This window comes from Myotis brandtii, unplaced genomic scaffold, assembly GCF_000412655.1.
Source record: "Myotis brandtii unplaced genomic scaffold, ASM41265v1 scaffold927, whole genome shotgun sequence".
NCBI classification, from domain to species: domain Eukaryota; kingdom Metazoa; phylum Chordata; class Mammalia; order Chiroptera; family Vespertilionidae; genus Myotis; species Myotis brandtii.
In genome coordinates, this window is record NW_005371823.1 from 2576923 (window position 1) to 2598881 (window position 21959).

General features: G+C 34.1%; 1 protein-coding gene across 2 annotated transcripts in view; it reads right to left on the reverse strand.

Annotated features, from left to right (window-relative positions):
- The window catches only part of DPH6 (diphthamine biosynthesis 6), a 170747-nt gene that overhangs the window by 81855 nt on the left and 66933 nt on the right, over positions 1-21959 (reverse strand). The gene's annotated exons all lie outside the window — the stretch shown is intronic.

Here is a 21959-nt window from a genome sequence, read left to right on the forward strand (position 1 = left end):
ACTTGGGAATTTGGAAGGACAGGTCTAAGATGAGATTTAATGTAAAAAAGTATAACACAATACACTTAGGGAAGAATAATACACAATACAGGTATAAACTAGGGAACTATTATCTAGAAAATAGATTTGAAGAAAGTGACTGGGGGGTAATTACTAATAACAAACTAAATAGAAATTCTCTGAATAGGCATAAAATAAAATCCATCCTAGCATATGAGGTACAGAAGAAACTACTTCAGAGACATGACTTCATTATTAATACTCTAGTCTTTCCAAACTTGGGAAACCTACAAAGAAAAATAATAGTGTTTCACATAAAAACAAATGTAATATTTCAAGACATACTGAAACAACCCAGTGTGTCCTAAAAGGGTGCTATAATAAATAAACAAAAATGCAAAACAGGAATCTCTCATGTCTTTGGAGATAAAGTCAATTTAAAATTTCCCCTCCAAAATATTGAGAAATATCTGTCAATCCTCCCCAAAATAAAATGATTCTATTAGATAAAGTGTCCAGTAAAAGAGCTATTTCCTTTACTTTCCTATTTCAGCAACTTTGTGAGAACATTTGCTTATAACCTTTCTCTAACCTTCCTAGCCATTTTCTTTTTATAAAAGTCATTGTATTCATTAGAAAAATTCAAGGCATAGTGCTCCTCATTAAATGCAAATATGGCATAGATCACAGAGTAGTGAACAGTGTTATTGAGAGATCTAAATTTCAGTTCTGCCACAAAAAATATAAAGTACTAAGTATTGTGTGTGTGTGTTTGTGTGTGTATCTCTATAGATCATGGAAACATAGATAAGAGCCACTGTGTTTTTAACTAAGCCAAGTCACTTTTAAAATAATAATTGGCATTTATTATCCATTTAAAGTGTGCTAACATTCTATGGTTCTCATTTAATGCTCACTGCAACACTAAAATAATAATTATTTAATTCTTCTTAGTCTACATGCATTCTCTGAAATCCTCTTTCACTTCCATCTCTTTTATTTTCTATTTCATAATACCTAACAAATCAGCTCTAGAATCATATACCCAGCTGAATTCTGACTGTTCTTCAAAAGTAGGTCTAAATAGAGATCATTATTTTTTTAATGTGAACATCTTTGAAAAATAATAGTATAAAGAAATTCTGACCTGAAAGTTAAATAAAGCAACTAAAAATAAATATGTTTAAAAAATATTGTAGCAGCCCTAACTGGTTTGGCTTAGTGGATAGAGCATCGGCCTGCGGACTGGACGGTCCCAGGTTTGATTCTGGTCAAGGGCATGTACCTTGGTTGCGGGCACATCCCCAGTAGGAGGTGTGCAGGAGGCAGCTGATCAATGTTTCTCTCTCACTGATGTTTCTAACTCTCTATCCCTCTCCCTTCCGCTCTGTAAAAAATCAATAAAATATATATGCAATAATACAAAAGAGGGTTAAAATTCTCAATGAGGAAAAACCAAAATGCGTCCAATTGTTGATCCCTTAGATAGACTAGTCCTCTTCCCTGTGGGACACTGCAAGAAACAGGGATAAAGCTAATAGTCTCGTTTGGTTTTGGTACTGAAAAATGTACAAAATAACTTAGAAAAACTAGTTAATATCAAATGTTGTGAGCCTTGTACTCTACCTGTCTAATCTTGATCTGCAGATACTTAATAACCATGGTGCAAGGCAGAGGTGATGTTAGGGCAGCCAAGAGTTTACGGAGGAGCCCATCATTTAAATATAGATTTAACTAATGACTTGTTCACCAATAATGGTTACTACAACCTATTAGAAATCCAATCCTACCACTGATAAGTTCTGTGATTTTGAATAAGTTATGTAATAAGTTATGTAATTTCTGTGTGTTTCATTTTCCTTATCCATAAAGTAAGGATAATAATAGTTCCCTTTTTCTAGGGTTATTGTGACGATTGAGTAAAATAATTCAGATACATAAGTGTCCAGTACCTAGTAAGCAATCAGTAAATATTTTCTTCTATCACTACCAAAACCTTCATTATTACAACTACTTCTACTTCTAACTACTACTGAGCAACACCACCACTAGCATTATGGATTAAAGGTCTAACTTGATAGGCTTGCTCATGATCACTTCTCAACACCAGCCTACTAAACTGTGATGGTTAATTTTACAGATCAACAGGACTGGCTAAGTGATGCCCAGATATCTAGTGAAATATTATTCTGTGAGAATGTTTTATGGCACAGATTAGGATATAAATTGGTAAACTGAGTAAAGATAGCCCTAATCAGCCCTAGCTGGTTTGGCTCAGTGGATAGTGTGTTAGCCTACAGACTAAAGGGTTCCAGATTCGATTCTGGCCAAGGGTACATGCCTGGGTTGTGGGCTCGATCTGCAGTGTGGGGCATGCAGGGGGCAGCCAATCAATGATTCTCCTCATTGATGTTTCTCTCTCTTTCTCCCTCTCCCTTCCTCTATGAAATCAATAAAAATATTTTTAAAAAAGATAGCTCTAATCAGTGTGGGGGATTGTCATCCAAATGGTTGAGGCCTGAATAGAACAAAAAGGCAGAAGAAGGGCAAATGTGCTCTCTACTTGAGCTGGAAAACCCATCTTCTCTTGACCTCTGACATTGGCACTCCTGGTTCTTGGGCATTTGGACTTGGACTGGGATTTACTTCACTGGCTCCCCTGTTTCTCAGTCTTTTGGGTTTGGAACTACACCATCAGTATTCTTGCCTTCAACTCAGCTTGCAAATGGCAGATCATGGGATACAGTCTCTGTAATCAGAGGTGTCAATCCTTTAAAATAACTCTCCTTTAATATATTTTTTATGTCCTATCTGTCTGTTTCTCTAGAGAACCCTAATACAGTTCAGTAAGAGTGAAGAATATTCGCCAAAGCAACAAAATAAGGGTCTTAGCACACAGCGATGGTCAGCAGGTTAGGGTAGTTGAAAAGCACATATCAGAAGTGGAAGAGACAAAAGCTAGAAAAGTTGAGGTCAAACTACTCTGAAACGTGCCCTGCAACCTGAAGGCAATCGAGAACCTCTCCCTATGGGATTTGTTAAAAAAAAAATAGCTCTACTGAGGTACAATTTACATAAAATTAACTGCATCCCCAATCTCTGTTAATGTAAAACACACCTGCAAGTCTGATGAGACGGCAGGCCCAGCAGCTAGAGACGAAAGCTAGAAAAGTTGAGGTCAAACTACTCTGAAACGTGCCCTGGCAACCTGAAGCAATCGAGAACCTCTCCCTATGGGATTTGTTAAAAAAAAAAATAGCTCTACTGAGGTACAATTTACATAAAATTAACTGCATCCCCAATCTCTGTTAATGTAAAACACACCTGCAAGTCTGATGAGACGGCAGGCCCAGCAGCTATCTGACTTATGTGGCCAAACCTAACAATAGAGAAGGTACTTGCAAAAGTAAACACATACTCACAAATTGGCACAAACACAGCTTCATTATTACCACTACTTCTACACCTACTTATATGCAAAATGATAGTTATATCAAGGATTTATTCAGAAAGAGCCAATATATCAACACTCTGTTTAAGAATCCAAGGGCTGAATACCGATAGTCAACTATGCTTCTTAGAATACATTTTAATTGTTAATGTGGAAGAATCTCAGCAATCTATAAGTTTCTCCATTGAGATTGGGATGCATTCGGTAGAAAACAGCTGATTTATTTAAAACTGGTAATGTTGATAGGCAGGCACATGTATGCACATGCTAAACATGTATAAATAAAGCCAAACCTTTGGCCTTTTAAAGACAATGCGAGGAATTCAGTTCTCATGAACTTTTTCTTTCTTAGAGAAAGAAAGACCAACTCTTCTTCCTGAAATAATGCATGGTGCACTAAGTAACGACTTGCCTTACAAAGCTGGACTGAGTGAAGAATGAGAAACAGGGAAAGGAACTTATACTTTTTACTTTACATAACCTTGTTTTTCTTGATTTTTGTTTTTTACCAAGAATATACAACAGGGCCCTAACCGGTTTGGCTCAGTGGATAGAGCGTCGGCCTGCGGACTCAAGGGTCCCAGGTTCGATTTTGGACAAGGGCATGTACCTTGGCTGTGGGCACATTCCCAGTAGGGGGCGTGCAGGAGGCAGCTGATCGATGTTTCTCGCTCATCGATGTTTCTAACTCTCTATCCCTCTCCCTCTCTGTAAAAAATCAATATAGTTCCTCTTTTTTTAAAAAGAATATACAACAGGAAATTTCTAAAAATTTACATTAAAAAAAAGGAAAATAGTATTCTTGGACAAATTATTCAGTTCTGCATAGCTTTATTTCTTCCACAAGATTCCAGCATTTGAATATCCTTGATAAAACACTTTGGAATTCTAAGTTAGTTTACAGCAGTGGTTCTCAACCTTCCTAATGCCGCGACCCTTTAATACAGTTCCTCATGTTGTGGTGACCCCAACCATAAAATTATTTTTGTTGCCAGTTCATAACTAATTTTGCTACTGTTATGAATCGTAATGTAAATATCTGATATGAGGATGTATTTTCATTGTTACAAATTGAACATAATTAAAGCATAGTAATTAATCACAAAACAATATGTAATTATATATGTGTTTTCCGGTGGTCTTAGACGACCCCTGTGAAAGGGTCGTTCGACCCCCAAAGGGGTCGTGACCCACAGGTTGAGAACCGCTGGTTTAAACAAAGAGAAAAACAAAGACATAAAATAACTTTAGTTAATATGTTTCTGGAGAAGAGGAAAGGGGCTATAAAGAACTTTCAGGTCTAGAAGCTTGATAATAACCATGTAAAGTACCTATACCTTTCCTGGGCAGATGCTAGTGCCTGTTAAACCTAAAACTTACGCACAGCTCCACTAATACCAATTTGGGTAAGCAGAAAAAAGCCCCACCCATTTGCCTCCCAAAAGCTGCTGTGTTGCAGGTAGAGGGGAGCAAACAGAGGACTTATCATATAGGGAAAATAATTTTGGGAAAAAATCACCACAAGAAAAAAAGTGAAGTTTTAGAAACTACTGTGTGTACAAAATAGAATTTAAAAAACAAATAAAATAAAAGATTAAAAGAAAATAATCTGAAAAGGCAAGTAAAAATAACAAGAGAACTAGACTTTAAAAAAGACTGTAAAGAAAACACAATCACAAAAATAATTTTGGCATGAAAAGTAGTAACGATCCAGAATCTGTAACACAGAAGAACAAAATTGCAAGGTGGCAGATACAATCAAGACACTTGCTCAGATAACAGAAGAAACAATAAAAAAGATGAAATTTTGTAGACAGATAAAATAAAGGATAAGGGAGAGAGAGCAGAAATCCAACAACTGCAATTAATATTGTTAAAGAAGAACAAAAATAAAATGCAATAAATAATCATTCTATCCTAGGAGAAAATGTTGCTAGAAGGAGACAGACCTGAATCTTAGGGAGACCTAGCAAAATTAACAGAGAAGGACCAATCCCTGCCAAAGGCTACATTTTAGAGATAAATAAAAACTAACTCTAGGAAATATAGGTATTTACGTTCACAAATCTTCCTTTTCTGAAACCAAGGGCATGAGGGGAAGAAATAAAAAAAACCTACACAGAAAGAAAGTAAAAGGAATTACAACGAACATATATGGACAACCCATAGACACAGACAACAATGTGGTGATGTCCAGAGGAAAGAGGGTGTGGTAGGAGGAATGGGGATATCTGTAATAGTTTAAACCAGTGGTTCTCAACCTTCTGGCCCTTTAAATATAGTTCCTCATGCTGTGACCCAACCATAAAATTATATTCGTTGCTACTTCATAACTGTAATGTTGCTCCTGCTATGAATCGTAATGTAAATATCTGATATGCAGGATGGTCTTAGGCGACCCCTGTGAAAGGGTCGTTCGACAGCCAAAGGGGTCGCGACCCACAGCTTGAGAACCGCTGGTTTAAACAATAAAAATAATATTTTAAAAGAATAAATTTTTATTTACAATGAGGTTAGGGAGAAGCCTATCCTACAAATTATAAAGAAGAACACAATACAGTTTGCATCAAAAGAAAAGACATGCTGAGTTAAACCACAATCCTCTCTGCCTCAAGAGCCCAGTGTAGATTTGTAACATACAAATGCAGAACATTCTAAGAAGCTCACTATTATCTCCCAACTTGAAAAGACAAGGATTAGACATGCACTAACAGGTATTTAAACATATTTTGAAAATGCTATAATTAAAACAGTGAGATGCTGACCCAGGAATAGTCAAATCAATGAAACAGAACAAGAATGTACACAGAAACCTAAGTGTGTATAGGAATATGGTACATGATAAAGTTGATAGTGAAAACTGGTGGGAAAAGATTCTCTATATAAAAATGATATTGAACAACTTGCTAACTACTTAGAATGACAGAAAATTTATATCTTTACTTCTAGGTTTTGAATACAAAAATCCTATGTAATAATAGCCTAATATACAAATTGTCCCCTCGACCGGGAGTTCGACTGGGAGTTCAAACAGGGGTTGGGGCTAGCCTGCCAACTGCCTGTGGCCCCTTCCCCCTACCGCCCCCCCGCCACCCCATGATCGGGGGCAGGGCTGGTTGGCCAATCTCCTGCATCCCATCAGGGCAGGCTGGCCAGACCCCACCCATTAACAAATTCATGCACCGGGCCTCTAGTAAGTAAATAAAAGCATAATCATCCAGAATACATAGGTGAATTTTTCCTTTGGGAAAACCATTATAAACATTTAGGAAAAAAAACAAAAGCCTGAAAGATTTCACTAAGGACTCTCAACTCTCAATCAATCAACATCTGTATCCCTAGATCTTGCCGCTTCTTATGAAAATGGGTAAACTGACCCTGCCTGAGTGTCTCTTTATCAGGAACCCAATCCATCTGGACAGTTTAAGGACTAGATCTTTTTCCCCCCTGCACCATCGATTTTTACTCCTGCTTCATGTTCATCATTATAGAATACGCTGTCATAGCTGCTGAAAACTTATGTCCTCTTCCAGGTACCACTATTTCTACCTATTAAAGTAGAACACTTCAAAAGAGTTTATATATTTTTCTCCATTTCCTCATAACCTATTCTCTTCTGAACCCATGTTTAAAGTGCCAGGAGCTCAGTCTTCAGCTATCTTCCTTTCTCTGGCTACAATAATACACAGTGCTTCATCATGGTTCTAAATATTATCCATAAGTTAATAACTCCTGATTCTCTCTGAAAGCCAGAATCCAAATGTCAGCTCTAATGATCATGTGAGTGTCTACTAAGTATCTCAAACTTGAACAGATTCAAAACAAACTCTTGATTCAGGCACATACTCCCCACCCACCCTGCGATCCTTCCATATGGTTCTTCATCTTAGGAAATGGCACTGCAAATATATTGTTGTTTATGCCCCAAATCTTATAATCATCCATGATTTCTCCTTCCATTATAATCTAAGGTCTATTAAATAATTGTTCTATTAGCCTCATCTTCCAAGAATATCCAGAATCCAATGACTTCTCATCTCCCCCACCATCACCACTCTAGTCTTACCCACCATCACCTGTCAAATGGACTACTGCAATAGTTTCCTAACTGGCCTCCTGAGTTCACTCTTCTTTACTACAGTTTATCTCCACAGCTTAACCACTGCTCTTTCAAAATATAAACCAAAACATGTAGCTCCCTGATGGAAAATCCTCCAATGGCTTTACATACTACTTCAAAGTAACATCCAAGCTCCTTGTAGATAACACAAGGTTCTATATGACCCGGACCCTGCCAACTTCTCTGACACCACCACCTGCTATTATCCTCCCCGTTCACTCCAATAATCCACATTGGACTTCTTGTTGTTCCTCAAACATTTAAGCTTGTTTCCATCTCAGGCACTAGGAAAAAAATATATATGTGTAATTTATTAGCTAACAAGTCCACACAATCCTAATCATCTATCTCCCTTTGGAATCTGGTTGTGTGACTGAACCTTCCATATTAAACAACTAATAAATTAAGGGCTATTAGTCCTATTCTTATCACCAAAAGAAGTATGAACTAGAACTGTCCATCTGAGTTTATAACCTAGTCCTAAAGCCTGCATAATGACTACTCTTAAAATCAGTACCTGAAAGTACCAGGAACATAGATACAAGAGGACAGAAATGGATTTCTACTATGAAATGTACCTGATGTATCATTCTCATTCAAATGCAAAGCTCTACCATATCACAGTTAAAAGGCTCCCAACACAGAGATTGGATGATGAAAGCTTTCAGCCATATGGTAATAGTAATCATTACAAGTTTAGAAGGAGGGTTTAAAGGTAGAAATCTAGACCCAAATTAGATTTGTACACTCAATATTCATTTGTTCACATAGCCAAGATAAATTAAAAAGAAGCTGTCCTTTTTTACAAATGAAATCTAGGCCTACTTATTCTAAAGATGAGAAGATATGCAGCTTGCATTTATTGGGGATATTATTTTCTTTGAAAAATGCTTCAGTTACCAGTATTATTCCATTAATGAGTTCTTGCCTGTTGAGAGAAAAAAAAATGATCTACTGAATTTAAAGTGTTTTTCATCTGAAAGGCATTCTAACATTTATAATATGAACCATTCATTAAAGAAGCACACTTGCATTATATAGTTCTGAGTGGCAATATTTGGACTTCTGGCAACATGACATTATTAAATAAGAAACATTTGTGAATGCCAACGATGTTCTAGGGTCTGGATAACAAAACATGAAATTTATATGGCCAGTAAAACACTAAGTGTTTTTCCCTTTAAAATAAGGAGAAAACCCTTTTATTTGCAACATTGCTGGAAGACATTTTTCACTTTAGCAAGATTATACAAATCCAGGTTTATAAAACAACAGAAATGAATACTATTTTATATGAAATAATACTGAAAATGACACTTAGAATTTCCACATATTCAAGGATCTGACTAAAATTTTTTTGATTTGTTAAAAAAGGCCTTTGTTTTTTCTAACATCACTAAATATAAAACATTTTTAAAATGGAAAATGATGACCATCTGGAGTTCTTCCATTAAACTGTGAACTCAAGACAAATTTTTCATAATTTGTAGCATTATTTTCTCCCTTTGTGAGCTCTCTCAGTTAAATAGTTGTTAAGGCTAAAAATTAAATGACAAATAAATTGCAAAGAATCATAATCATTTGTTATTTATTTCCATTTAAAACTAAGGATGTATTATTTTGAGTCTCCATCTTAGTTGCCACAGTATGACACTCCCAGTTTTGAATAAATCAGCTGTTTGTTACACAGTGTGTCCCAACCTCAATGGAGAAATTTAAAAATTGCTAGTCATCCTAAACCAAATTTGACCTGGAGAGTATTATGCTAAGTGAAATAAGCCAGTCAGAGAAAGACAAGTATCATACAATTTCACTTATATGTGGAATCTAATGAACAAAATAAACTAACAAACAAAATAGAAACAGACTCATAGATACAGAGAACAGACTGACCGCTGTTAGAGGGGAGGGGAGTTGGGGGACTGGGTGAAAAGGTGAAGGGATGAAGAAAAAAAAAAAAAAAAAAGAGAAAGAAAAAGTCATAGACATAGATAACAGTATGGAGATTACCAGAGGGAAAGGAGATGGGGGAGGTAAAGGAGGGTAAAGGGTGGATGGAAGAAGACTTGACTTGATTTGGGGTGGTGAACTCACAACACAATATACAGATGATGTCTTACTATGGTACACCTGAAACCTATATAATTTTATTAACCAATGTCACCCCTATAAATTAAAAAAACACACACACAGATGTCTAATTGAAAGTTGCTTTTTTCCCCAAGTTTCCCAAAAATGTTCCTGGTAAATTTTTTTTTTTTTTAGGAGCAGTCTTTAAGATGTTTTGGTTTCAAACTATGTACACTAATTAGTAAATGCCACATAGATTACTAAACTAATAGGAGGTGTCTCATTTTTACTTGAATTCTGGTAATAATCCTGGGTATGAAAAAACCATGTTGCCATCTTACCGATGAAGCAAGGGCTGTGATTTTTCATAAGTTTACCAAATAAATCAGAGGTATTATTATCAAGACAAGGACTCAGGTCTCTCAACATCCAGTTATGTATTCCTTTCATTAAGGAAATGAAAATAAAAGCCTAAATCGGAAAGAACTTAATTACTGTGTTAGGAAAAACCCAGCTCCTCCTGTGTTTCACCTTCACTCTCACACTGCTACCACACAACACTCTGACACCAGACCTGTGAGGGGGTTTGCCCATACCAAGCAATACTGCAACATCAGCTAGTGTCCTACAACTTAATTCTGACAGTATCTACCTAGAGATAGCATCAGATCCTACAGGTTAATGGCTCAGTCCCATAAGACTGCCCATTGCAAGTAGTAGATCCACAGGTCACTCCAACTTGTTGCTAAAAATAAGAGGTTCTCATGAACATTTAGAACATTTAAAATTTTAAAGCAGGTAAATGCATTGACTATTCAATCAGTAGATAAAATTAACAGCAACATCAATAGCAAACTCCTCTAAATCTTTGCCATTAACAAATTTGGCAGGAAACTGATTTATAAACCAAGTTTTCCCTCTCTCTAAGAGAGAAAAATTCAAGGGTAAAATTCCAATTAGTCCTGATCTACATCTTATCGCCTGAAGTGCTGTTACAACTAGGTTTAAAACTCTAGCAAAATGTTAACACATAAACATATGGAATTGCACAAAGGAGAAGCAAATACTGAGGACCAATTACATTCTTAACTCTTCTTTGCTCTCGATAAACTAAAAATAAAATAAAAAAATACCCAGAGCCATAAAATCAAAGTTTCAAGGCAGAGAATTCTTTTAAGGTTAATCTGCTGATGGCCTGCACATGGTTAAGCTAATTAAGTCAAAACACAAATCTATTTGCCAATTTTTCTTGGTAGATCATCTTTTAGTTATTCATTTTAGCATTCCTGAGAAAAAAGAATGCTTACCACCAGCCAAATAGTGCTTGTTTCAAACCACATTGGAATACTTTGTAAATGTACAGAATTAAAATAAAGAAAATTTTAATATTAGTCATCAATAAGCCAGCATTATCTAATGAATATCAGTTCCATACTTGCATTGAAAAGTAGTAAATGCATGAAATGTCTTCATTCAGAAGATCTTTGATATCAAAAGTTATGACATAAAGGCCCAGGTCTATGAAGGGACTAATTAGAATACTGCCCCTCATGCTACCTGCAAACCACCACATGTGGAAGAATTGGAAAAAAAAAAAAACTTAAACAGCTACCACCATCCTTGATTATCTCTACACAGGCTTCATCCCCACATCTGAATAATGAAGCACAACATCAGCAGAAATAGTAAAATATATTTAATCTAAATGCAGTTATCTGGGTTCCATCTGTGATGTTAAATATTGTATAGAATAGAGATAGGATAGAGTGAGAGTTGAAAAAAATATGAAGATGGTCTTTTATAGGTCTTATTTCCATATATTAAACTGCACACACATCCAAGAGATCGCTGGTGTGATTTTATAGTTTCAGGGCCACATATCAGCTCTAGGGCAGATCTAGAAACAAACCCAAAGTTCAGTAATTTCAGAAGCTATAGATATGAATGTTTATTTAATTTCTCTGAACTCTTTCTGCAATGGAAGACCTTCAGAAATCATAAAACTGGAGTAACTAATCGGAGCTAACATTCCAAACTTGCCAAGATCTTTCCAGAATAAGCATAAGATAACATTCGGCTGGCTGCAATTAAAGAGACAGCCATGTTATTGGAGACACATTGATTAAGTTGAATTATATATTTCTTAGGTGAAGTCTTTGATATTATGTGGTCAAATACAGAAAAGCAAACTTTATTAATGCAGTTGCTAAAGAAACACAGAATTGCAATGTTGCTTTGAAGAATTTTGTATTTTGCTAGAGTTGTATTGTTAACATTTTACTTATTTATTTTCCTTTTTTCTTTCTTTTTAAACATTTTTTATTGAAGATTGTTAACATTTTAACATCATTAATTGCTAGGCATAAAGCACAGGGGAACCTGAAATTAATGTAAAAAAAATACTGTATAAAAAACAGTCAAGAAGAGGATGAAAGTGGCAGAGCAAAAATAATAATAGTAACAACATAAACAAAAACAAAAAAATGTGAAGAATATTAAAAAGCAATATAAGCCACAGTCTCTACACTCAAGAGGCTTTCATGTCGCTGGATAAAAGATATATGAATAGAGAATTAATAATACAAAACAGTAAATAAAAAAGCAAAATAAATTTTTATAAAAGAAAACACTGCTGTAAGTGGCTACAGACGGTACCTAGAGGAAATGAAAAGCAAAGATTTGGGACAAGAGAAGGCTTATTAATATTTTTTAAGAGCTTAAAAATATATAGCTCTTTTAAATACTATTAAATGATTTATAAAGGTAGTAAATATTCCTAAGTGACTGAGTTCCCATGATAGAAATAGTATCTCATAGGGTCTATATTTCTGATAATCACTAAGTATGAGTCTTTAGCCAAGATTTCTAACTTCTCTGGATCTCAGTTTCCTCATTGGTAAATAAGAGGTTTAGACTTCTTCCTGTGTCTATTGTTCTGATACTGAGCTGTTGAGATTAATAAATATGGTCATGTCTAAAGTGAGTATGATGTAATAACAGATGATCTGAGAAGGTACACTGTGATTAAGTCCTGCTGGGTTAAATCAAATAAATGAAACACAGCCCCACTTTTTCTAAAGGAGATTATAAAAAAAAATAGTACATAAAAGAACTAGGAATAATCTTTAATTCTGAAATAACAGAAAATTGTAACACTATCATTTAAACACAATCTAAAAATCTTAATTTTTCTGAAAGTCCACACAACACAAGATCCTTTTTCAATTTTATTATTTTAATTTATTGGTATTACACTATATTCAATGTACAGAAGAAAAAATAAATTACATTAAATTTTACAATTACAAAGTCTTCAAGATCCATCCTATGGTATTACTTAAAGGTGAAAAAATCTTTAAAATAAGGTCCTATGATTAATCAGGTATAAGAGAGACTGACTTCAGATTGAATTACACTTGCCAGTAACAATGTGTATTACAGAGAAATCTCAATGCATTTACTTAGTGTTCAAAAAATTCATTATAGAACAAAGAACACTAAGTGTTAAGAAAAATAATCTATGAAATACAGGTTGCAAAAGACTATCCACATTTCCAGTTATGAAAGCTTTTCAATTTTTTAGTATTTTCCCTTCCATGGAAACTACTAAACTCTGTTCTAAGAATGAACACAATCTAAGACTTTCAAAAACCAAACCAAACCAAATAAAAAAATACATTGTGAATTGTGACAAAAGACATTTAGAAGTGGTATAATAGTTTATTATAACTAAAACATAAGACTTCTTAATTATAGGTTTTGTTTTTCATATAAGCTGAAATGATTATATTATTTTAGTTTTTATTATACCCTATGCATATCATTAATGAAAGTAAGAAAAAACCCTAGAGGCTTGCTGCTAGATTAAAATATACAATTATATAATAACTATATATCAAAGTATAACATTTATTGTCTGAATTACATAAAAATTTAAATAAATCCTTTTTAAGACTTTTGTTGTAAAAAGATCATGGCGGGGGTGGGGATAGGGTTTCTCTTAAATATTAACCTGGAGTTATTGTGCTTTGTTACAGAGCATGAAATATTTTTCCAAGAAAAAAAACGAATCACATTATGAAAATGTTAAGAGATATATAATAAACAAAGGTACTGCAAAGGCCCTATAGCTCAATGTATTCCATCAACCCAGCATATTCATTCATTAGAGTAGTGCCATCATACACATGGATGGTAGTGATACATTAGTTCCTGTAGATGTATTACTTTTACAGGTCAGACCAGTGTAATATTTTATAAAATTACAGTACATGGTGATTTCATTCATTTAGAACTTTCATTTCCTTGTCACAGCCTAAAATGAGTTTTTCTGAACATGCATAGTTGTTTCATTTTTCTATCTCTAAAATGTTTTAACTGGCCAACTAACCAATTGTTTAAATTGGTGTGACTACATAGGTTTTCTTCAATTTCACATTCTCACTTTTAATCTAGCCATCTTAGGGTTCAGCAAAAAGAAAATTAGTGATAATGTTTTCAATTTAATTAGTATATTACATGTACTGTAATTATTAGCGGGAAATGTTATATTAATGAATCTAAAAGTTAGCAGTAAATTACCTTGTAGCTATTATCAATTTCCCAAGCTACTGCTCCTTAAGATAACCCTCTCCCTATGGTCCTTCCGGTAATTTTTCTTTGCCTGATAAACACGATGATTAAATAGCACACAGAGCAAACCTTTGATACTTTTTAAATTAAATCCATGCCCAGCCTAAGGGCTGTGTCTGATTTCAACTAAATGTGTCAGTTAATCAGATAAAAAATTATCAGTAACTCTAAGAAACAGCAGCCTTAGGCTTCATCAGTGCCAGGGAAAGCTGAACAAAATAAGACATTCAGACAATATCACATTATGTGTAAAGGTTACTGATAAGCCTATAACTAAACAGAACTGCTTACCACCGTTACAATGTCTGTCTAGAAAGAAATAGTGTATTCAACATTCAAATTACTCTAAAATTCTAAAGGAAAAAATGTTATTTAGAGAAAAGTCTAGGGATATTTTTTACCCATACACTCATATGAACATACACATGCATATATAAATAAACCTACATGAAGATAATAAAAATATGCAGCGGATTAGAGAAGTGGCATTCATAAAACTAGATACTCAGAGAAATTATATTGAAAAAGTTAATTATCACAACACTACATCTAGGATACCTAAAAAATTATAACAAATAAACCAAATATTTAATGGTTTGATAAAGGAAAGTGAATATGAATTCAAGATCAATTGCCTACACAGTTCCATCTAGTGCCTAAAATGATTCAATTTCACCAATTTGAAAAATCTGGGATAGTCTAAAACAATAGCAAGATCCTAAATTAATTAAGCAGATCATTTTTAACCTGTGACACTGAGCACCAATAGTCATTTGTAATATTACTATTAAAATAATACATAATATGAAGGTCTGGTTTTTTAGTAAGAGGATTTAAAAGCTCCTACCACTATAAGATAGAGGCTGGAAAACTCTTAAACTTTTTACAGCATATTATGATTTTCAAAGCATTCTTTGATTCCTAATTAAGATTGCTTAACTATAGAAGAAGGCTATGTTATAAACTGGCAATATGAGTAACAACTGTAAGGAAGAAACCACATCTGAAAAGAATAGAAAATTATCTTTGAAATACATAATGGGCAGTAGCTATGAAAAATCCATTTATAAAGCAGAACAGGAGTCCCAAACCCTCTGACAAAGAAAATTTCAAATTAATACCCTGTCATCTTTATTCTTCCCTTCAAGTACTATGATCAGATAATGTATTCAACTGCTGCAAGATTCTCATTCCTATTTATCAACTTTCAGTAAGTACACCTGTGACAGGAGGAAAACTGGGCCAATTCTACACAAATATAAGCTGCTAAATATCAGAAATGCTCACAAATTAAAGTTTCCAACAGAATTTCAAATTTACTACCCACATAAGGATATAGGATCATTATATCTTGAAGTTTTCATTGTCAATACATTGAAAAGCTTAATACAGACCCGTGGAAGTCACTGCTCTAGTTAAGAATTATCTGAAACGCCGAGGAAGTGGTTTTGCTTTCCTAACTGCTACAGGCAGCAATGTATACCTTTCAGGAAACCCTTTGACAATGGGAGTAGATCAGGGACTAACAGTGCTTAAAATACTGTGTTAAATCTTAGGTTAATGCTTCTCCAAGACTTCTACATATTTCAGAGTTCACCAAAGAGCAGCTAAAAAATTATCATAGGGTTACAAGATGAAATTAAAACTGGTCACCAAGAGGTGACTTAATTTAGCTGTTTCCAGCATTCTCCAGGGCTTTCTGCTCTGTCTCATACTACAGGGTTCCTTAATGCACGCTCCTTTTGACCTCTGCATGGCTCACATTAATGGTCATACACTGTCCCTTAGAAAGCTCCACAATTTTAAATCTATGCAAGAGTGGTAACAGCTTGTTAAACAAATAGCTTAACAATTTTAAGGCTTATAATTCTAACTGAAAAGAAAATTATCGTTTTAGTTGGACTCTATAATTACAGTACTAGGTCCTTCCTCTAAAACAGTGGTTCTCAACCTTCCTAATGCCGCGACCCTTTAATACAGTTCCTCATGTTGTGGTGACCCCCAACCATAAAATTATTTTCGTTGCTACTTCATAACTGTAATTTTGCTACTGTTATGAATCGTAATGTAAATTCCTAATATGCAGGATGTATTTTCATTGTTACAAATTGAACATAATTAAAGCATAGTGGTTAATCACAAAAACAATATGTAATTATATATGTGTTTTCCGATGGTCTTAGGTGACTCCTGTGAAAGGGTCATTCGACCCTCAAAGGGGTCGCGACCCACAGGTTGAGAACCGCTGCTCTAAAAGGAACTAAACAGCAAATAAGAATAATGCTATTTATTGAAATAATGTATTTATTATTGGATTATAAATGCAATTTAGTATATTTTTAAATGTATTTTCCTAAGTAGTGAATATGTTACTATTTTTAAAAGTACTTTAATGGTACAACTTATTTTGGTATGTGATGATTGATGTGAATTATATTAAACTTTGAAGTAAATACAATAAATTTAATCTTGAATAATTTTCTGATTTTACAGTAATAATCAGATTTTGCTCCTGGGGTGGGTTCATGTCAACAAGAAAACCTTATACAACATTAGCTAAAAATTCTAATGTCAGGTAGATGATTATTTGCAGCCAAACATACATGCACATTGCGCTTCCCACTTTATTTTTTTAAACTTTTTTTTTTCTTTTTGCTTTCTCACTTTAAAAGCTCAAATATTTATAGAGCATTTGCCTATAGGCAATTCCTTCAGGGAATCCTATGTAAAGATGATCTCCATCAGAGACCTGATGATGACATATTTAAAACTAAATTTGGCATTGAGAAGCTTCCCAAGAATTAATAATCTAATGTTATTCTGCAATGATGAAGTGCCAATGACCAACCACAACATTTAAATCTAAAGGCTTTTGGTTTCTATCCCATATAAACAATTAAATCTAAAGGCTATATAGGCTTATATCCCATATAAACTAGCAAATATAGGGTGTCCCAAAAAATGTATACCACACACTTTGAATAATTATAAAGGCGATGTTTATTAAAATACATTTCATTTCATTTTAAAAACTGAGCTATCAGCTGTTAAAGTATGTATACATTTTTGGGGGACACCCTGTATATTTGTGGGATTTTTACATAGGATGCCCGTAAACCTATAGTAGTTTAATATTTTTATCCTTAAATGAAATCTTTAATGTTTTAAAAAAGCACTATCATATTTTACACATAGCATGCTAATAGCTAACTTAAGAATTTCATTAAAATAATCTAACAAGAGAATTTAAACTACCTTATATTTAAGATCATGCATTATCTTTAAGAAAATATTTTCAAATAGGTTAAGAATTAAGAATTTGTCCTGTTTTCCCTATATGAAAGATATCACTCGGTAACAAAATAATAGGTAATGAAAAGTCTCTCTTTTTAGAATATTCCAGCTAATAAATGAAGCAGGAATGAGAGAATAATTAATGTCATCATTTGGCAATATCCTTCTAAATAATAAATTTAAGTAACAATCACTAATAGCTGCTAACATCACAAAAAAGAAAGATAATTAGACATTATATGTCTCTTCAGGGAATAACATAAAACCATTTGTGAGTTAGTCTTAAAAATAAAAAATCAAACCTGAATTTGATAAAACTTCTAGAGTAGCACTTTCCAACAGAGCTTTTAGCATGATGGAAATCTGAACTGTCCAATATAGTAATTACTAGCCCCATGTTGCTACTGAAAAATTAACTCAAAATGAATCAAATACCTAAATGTAAGACCTGAAACAATAAATTACAAAAAGAAAACATAGGTACTAACTTATGGACCTTGGTTTCAGAGATTTTACACCAAAGACAAGAGAAGTAAAGGCAAAAAGAAGCGAATGTGACTATATCAAATTAAAAAGCGTCTGCACAGCAAAAGAAACCACCAACCAAAAAAAGCAACCAACTGAATGGGAGAAGATATTTGCAAACAGCTCTGACAAGGGGTTAATATCCAAAATATATAAAGAACTCATCAACTCAACACCAAACAAATAATCCAATTAAAAAACAGGCAGAGGCTGCCATGGCCGGTGTTGCTCAGTGGTTAGAGTGTTGATCTGCGCAGGTTCAATTTCTGGTCAACGGTACGTACCTGGGTTGCAGGTTCGATCCCCCAGTCCCAGTCAGGGCACATGTGGGAGGCAACCAGTCGATGTGTCTCTCTCACAATCATGTTTCTCTCTCTTTCCCCTCTGCCCTTCCACTCTCTCTAAAAATCAATGGAAAAAATATCCATGGGTGAGGATTAACATACATACATACATACATATAAATAAATAAATAAATAAATAAATAAATAAATAAATAAAAACTGGGCAGAGGATCTGAACAAACACTTCTCCCAGGAAGACATACAAATGGCTAACAGATACATAAAGCTACTTAATTTCACTAGCTATTAGGGAAATGAAAATCAAAATTACAATGAGATACCACCTCAAAAGTCATTCACTGCTGGTGGGAACATAAACTGGCACAGCCACTTTGGAAAACAGTATGGGGGTTCCTCAAAAAATTAAGAATAGAGTTACCATATCACCCAGCAACCACTCTTCTGGGCATCTATCCAAAAACATTTATCCCCAAAGATATATGCACCCCTATGTTCATTGCAGCATTATTCATGGTGGCCAAGACATGGAAACAACTGAAATGTCCTTCAATAGATGACTGGATAAAGAAGATGTGGTACATATATACAATGACATATATACAATGGAATACTACTCACCCATAAGAAAAAATGAAATTGGCAATTTTGGACAACATAGATGAACCTGGAGAGTATCATGCTAAGCAAAATAAGTCAGACAGCCAAAGTTAAGAAGTATATGATTTCACTAATATGTGGCATATAAAATTTAAAGCAACAAATGAACAAACAAGAAAATAAACACAAAAAAACTCATAGACACAGACAACAGTATTATGGTTACCAGAGGGAAGGGGGATTGGGAATAGTAAAAAGTAAAGGGTGTCAAATATATAGTAACAGAAGATAATTTGACTTTGGATGGTTGGCACACAATGCAATATACAGATCATGTATCATAGAAATGTACACTTGAAACCTATATAACCTTATTAACCAATGTCACCACAATAAATTAAAAAAGAAAGAAATATGGCTAGTGAGACTAAGAGAGTAATCTTTAAATTTTACTTAGTTTTAATTAATTAAAACTTAAATTTACATAATGACATGTGGCTAATAGCTATCATTTGGACAGGGCAATTTTAGATTCAACTACCAATTTATAGGAAATCACAGATAACAAAGAAACAGTACACTACACTGTGGCGATTTTAACTAGTTTTCAACAAAGTTAAAAAAAGAAAGAGAAAATATATAGATGACAAGAGACTTAAAAGATTTATCAACCAACTACAATACATAAAACTTATTTTTATCCTGATTTAAACAAAACAACTGTAAAAACAAAATAAACAAAAAATGTGAGACATTTAAAGAACAACTAGAAATTTTGAGACTGAGTGGCTAAAATTATGAATTGTTTTAATGTGTGTTTATTATATTGCCATTATATTTAAAAAGAAACTATCTCTTAAAGATAGTGAAATACTTAAAAATAATATACAATATCTAGTATTAAATGAAACAAGATGGGATATGGCTTAATTGTCCCTGAAGCTGTTTAACAAGTACAGGGAGTCATTATACTACTTTACCTTATTTTGGTTAAAATTTTTTTAAAGGGAAAATATATTTTATTTTTTTTCCATCACCATTTATCCCTTCTAGGCCCTCTTCCACCTCTCTTCCCTCCCTCCCTCCCTCCCTCCCTCATCACCACACTGTTGTCCATAAAAGGTTAAAAAGAGAAAGTAAGGGAGAACTTCCAGTATGGTAGATTATTAACAAATATCCCCCCACCAAAGCAATGATAAACCCAGGACAAACTGTAAAAAAACAACTATCTTATAGGTCTGAAAATTGAACAAAGGTATACATCCAATTAAGAAGTGGTTATATATGAAAAACTACTGAACTTCGAGAGTCTGCCATTCTTGCCGGGGGCTGCTCCCATACCAAGGCAGGGCAAGCTGTGAAAAATGGCAGTTTTATTGACAGAGGAAGCTGACTAGATTTGGAGTGGGACATAGAAAATCCCCCACACCCAGCAGCATTGTCAGTAACAACTGTGATCTCCCTGGCAAATGAAGTGAGAAGACCAGTGCCTTAGATAGCCTGAGGCTACAGTCCTAGCTGGGTTAAACAATGGAGTTTCAGACTAACCAGATATTTAACAAGGAGACCCCAAAATGAGACAGCATAGAACTAATTGATAAGCTCTGCACACATACATGCTGTAGACACCAGAGAGGGCCCAAGCTAGCTATACATTCCTGGCTGATGGTAAGGCTGTGCAGACAGACACAAGAGAAAGCATTATCTGATTATGAAACATTCTAAATTTACTATAAAACCAAAATAATCACGATAATAGTACTGGAATAACAAGTACAGGTCAGTGAAACAGAATTGAGAGTCTAGAAACAAACCTTTATATTTATAGTCAATTGATTTTTGACAAACTTTCCAAGGCAATTCAATGGGGGAAAGGATTGTTTTTCAACAAATAGTACAGAGACAACTGGATATCCATATGCAAAATTATTAATTTGGACCCTTACCTCACACCATACACACACACACACAAATATATCACAAACTTAAAGGTATGAGCAAGACTATAAAACACTTAGAAAAAAACAAAGGAGAAAATATGAATGGTCTTAGCTTAAAAATAACACCAGAAGCATAATTCACAATAGAAAAAAAACTTACAAATTAGACTTCTTTATACTTAAAAATTTCACACTTCAAAAAACTGCATTAAGAAGATGAAAAGATGAGCCATGGACTGAGAGAAAAATTTGCTAATCATATGTCTGATAAAAGACATACTGTACACAGAATATATAAAGAATTCTTACAACTGAATAAGAATACAAACAAAAAGTGAGCAAAAGATTTAAATGAATACTCTACCAAATAAAACATATAAATGGGAAATAAGCATATAAAAAGATTATCAGCATCTTTAGTCATTAGGGAAATGCAAATTAAAACACAACGAGATTCCAATACACACTCACTAGCATGTCTACAATAAAAAAGATAGGCATCACAAGTGGTGGCATGAATGTGGAGAAAACAAAATCCTCATTCATTGCAGGTGGGAAATTAAAATGGTGTGGTCATGTTTGAAAACAGTTGGCAGTTTCTTATCAAGTTAAGCATAAATTTACTACATGACCCAATAAGTTCATTCCTGGTGTTTATGCATGAGAAATAAAACCATACATACACACACTTATATGTGAATGTTCATAGCAAATTATATCTAATAAATAACATTATATATGTTACCAACATTATAAGTATACTAGAGGCCCGGTGCACAAAAATTTGTAATTTACTACATAAGTTCATTCCTGGTGTTTATGCATGAGAAATAAAACCATACATACACACACTTATATGTGAATGTTCGAATGTTCATATATCTAATAAATAACATTATATATGTTACCAACATTATAAGTATACTAGAGGCCCGGTGCACAAAAATTTGTGCACTGGGGGGGGGGAAGGGGGGGCCCCTCAGCCCGGGCTGTGCCCTCTCGCAGTCTGGGACCCCTCAGGAGGT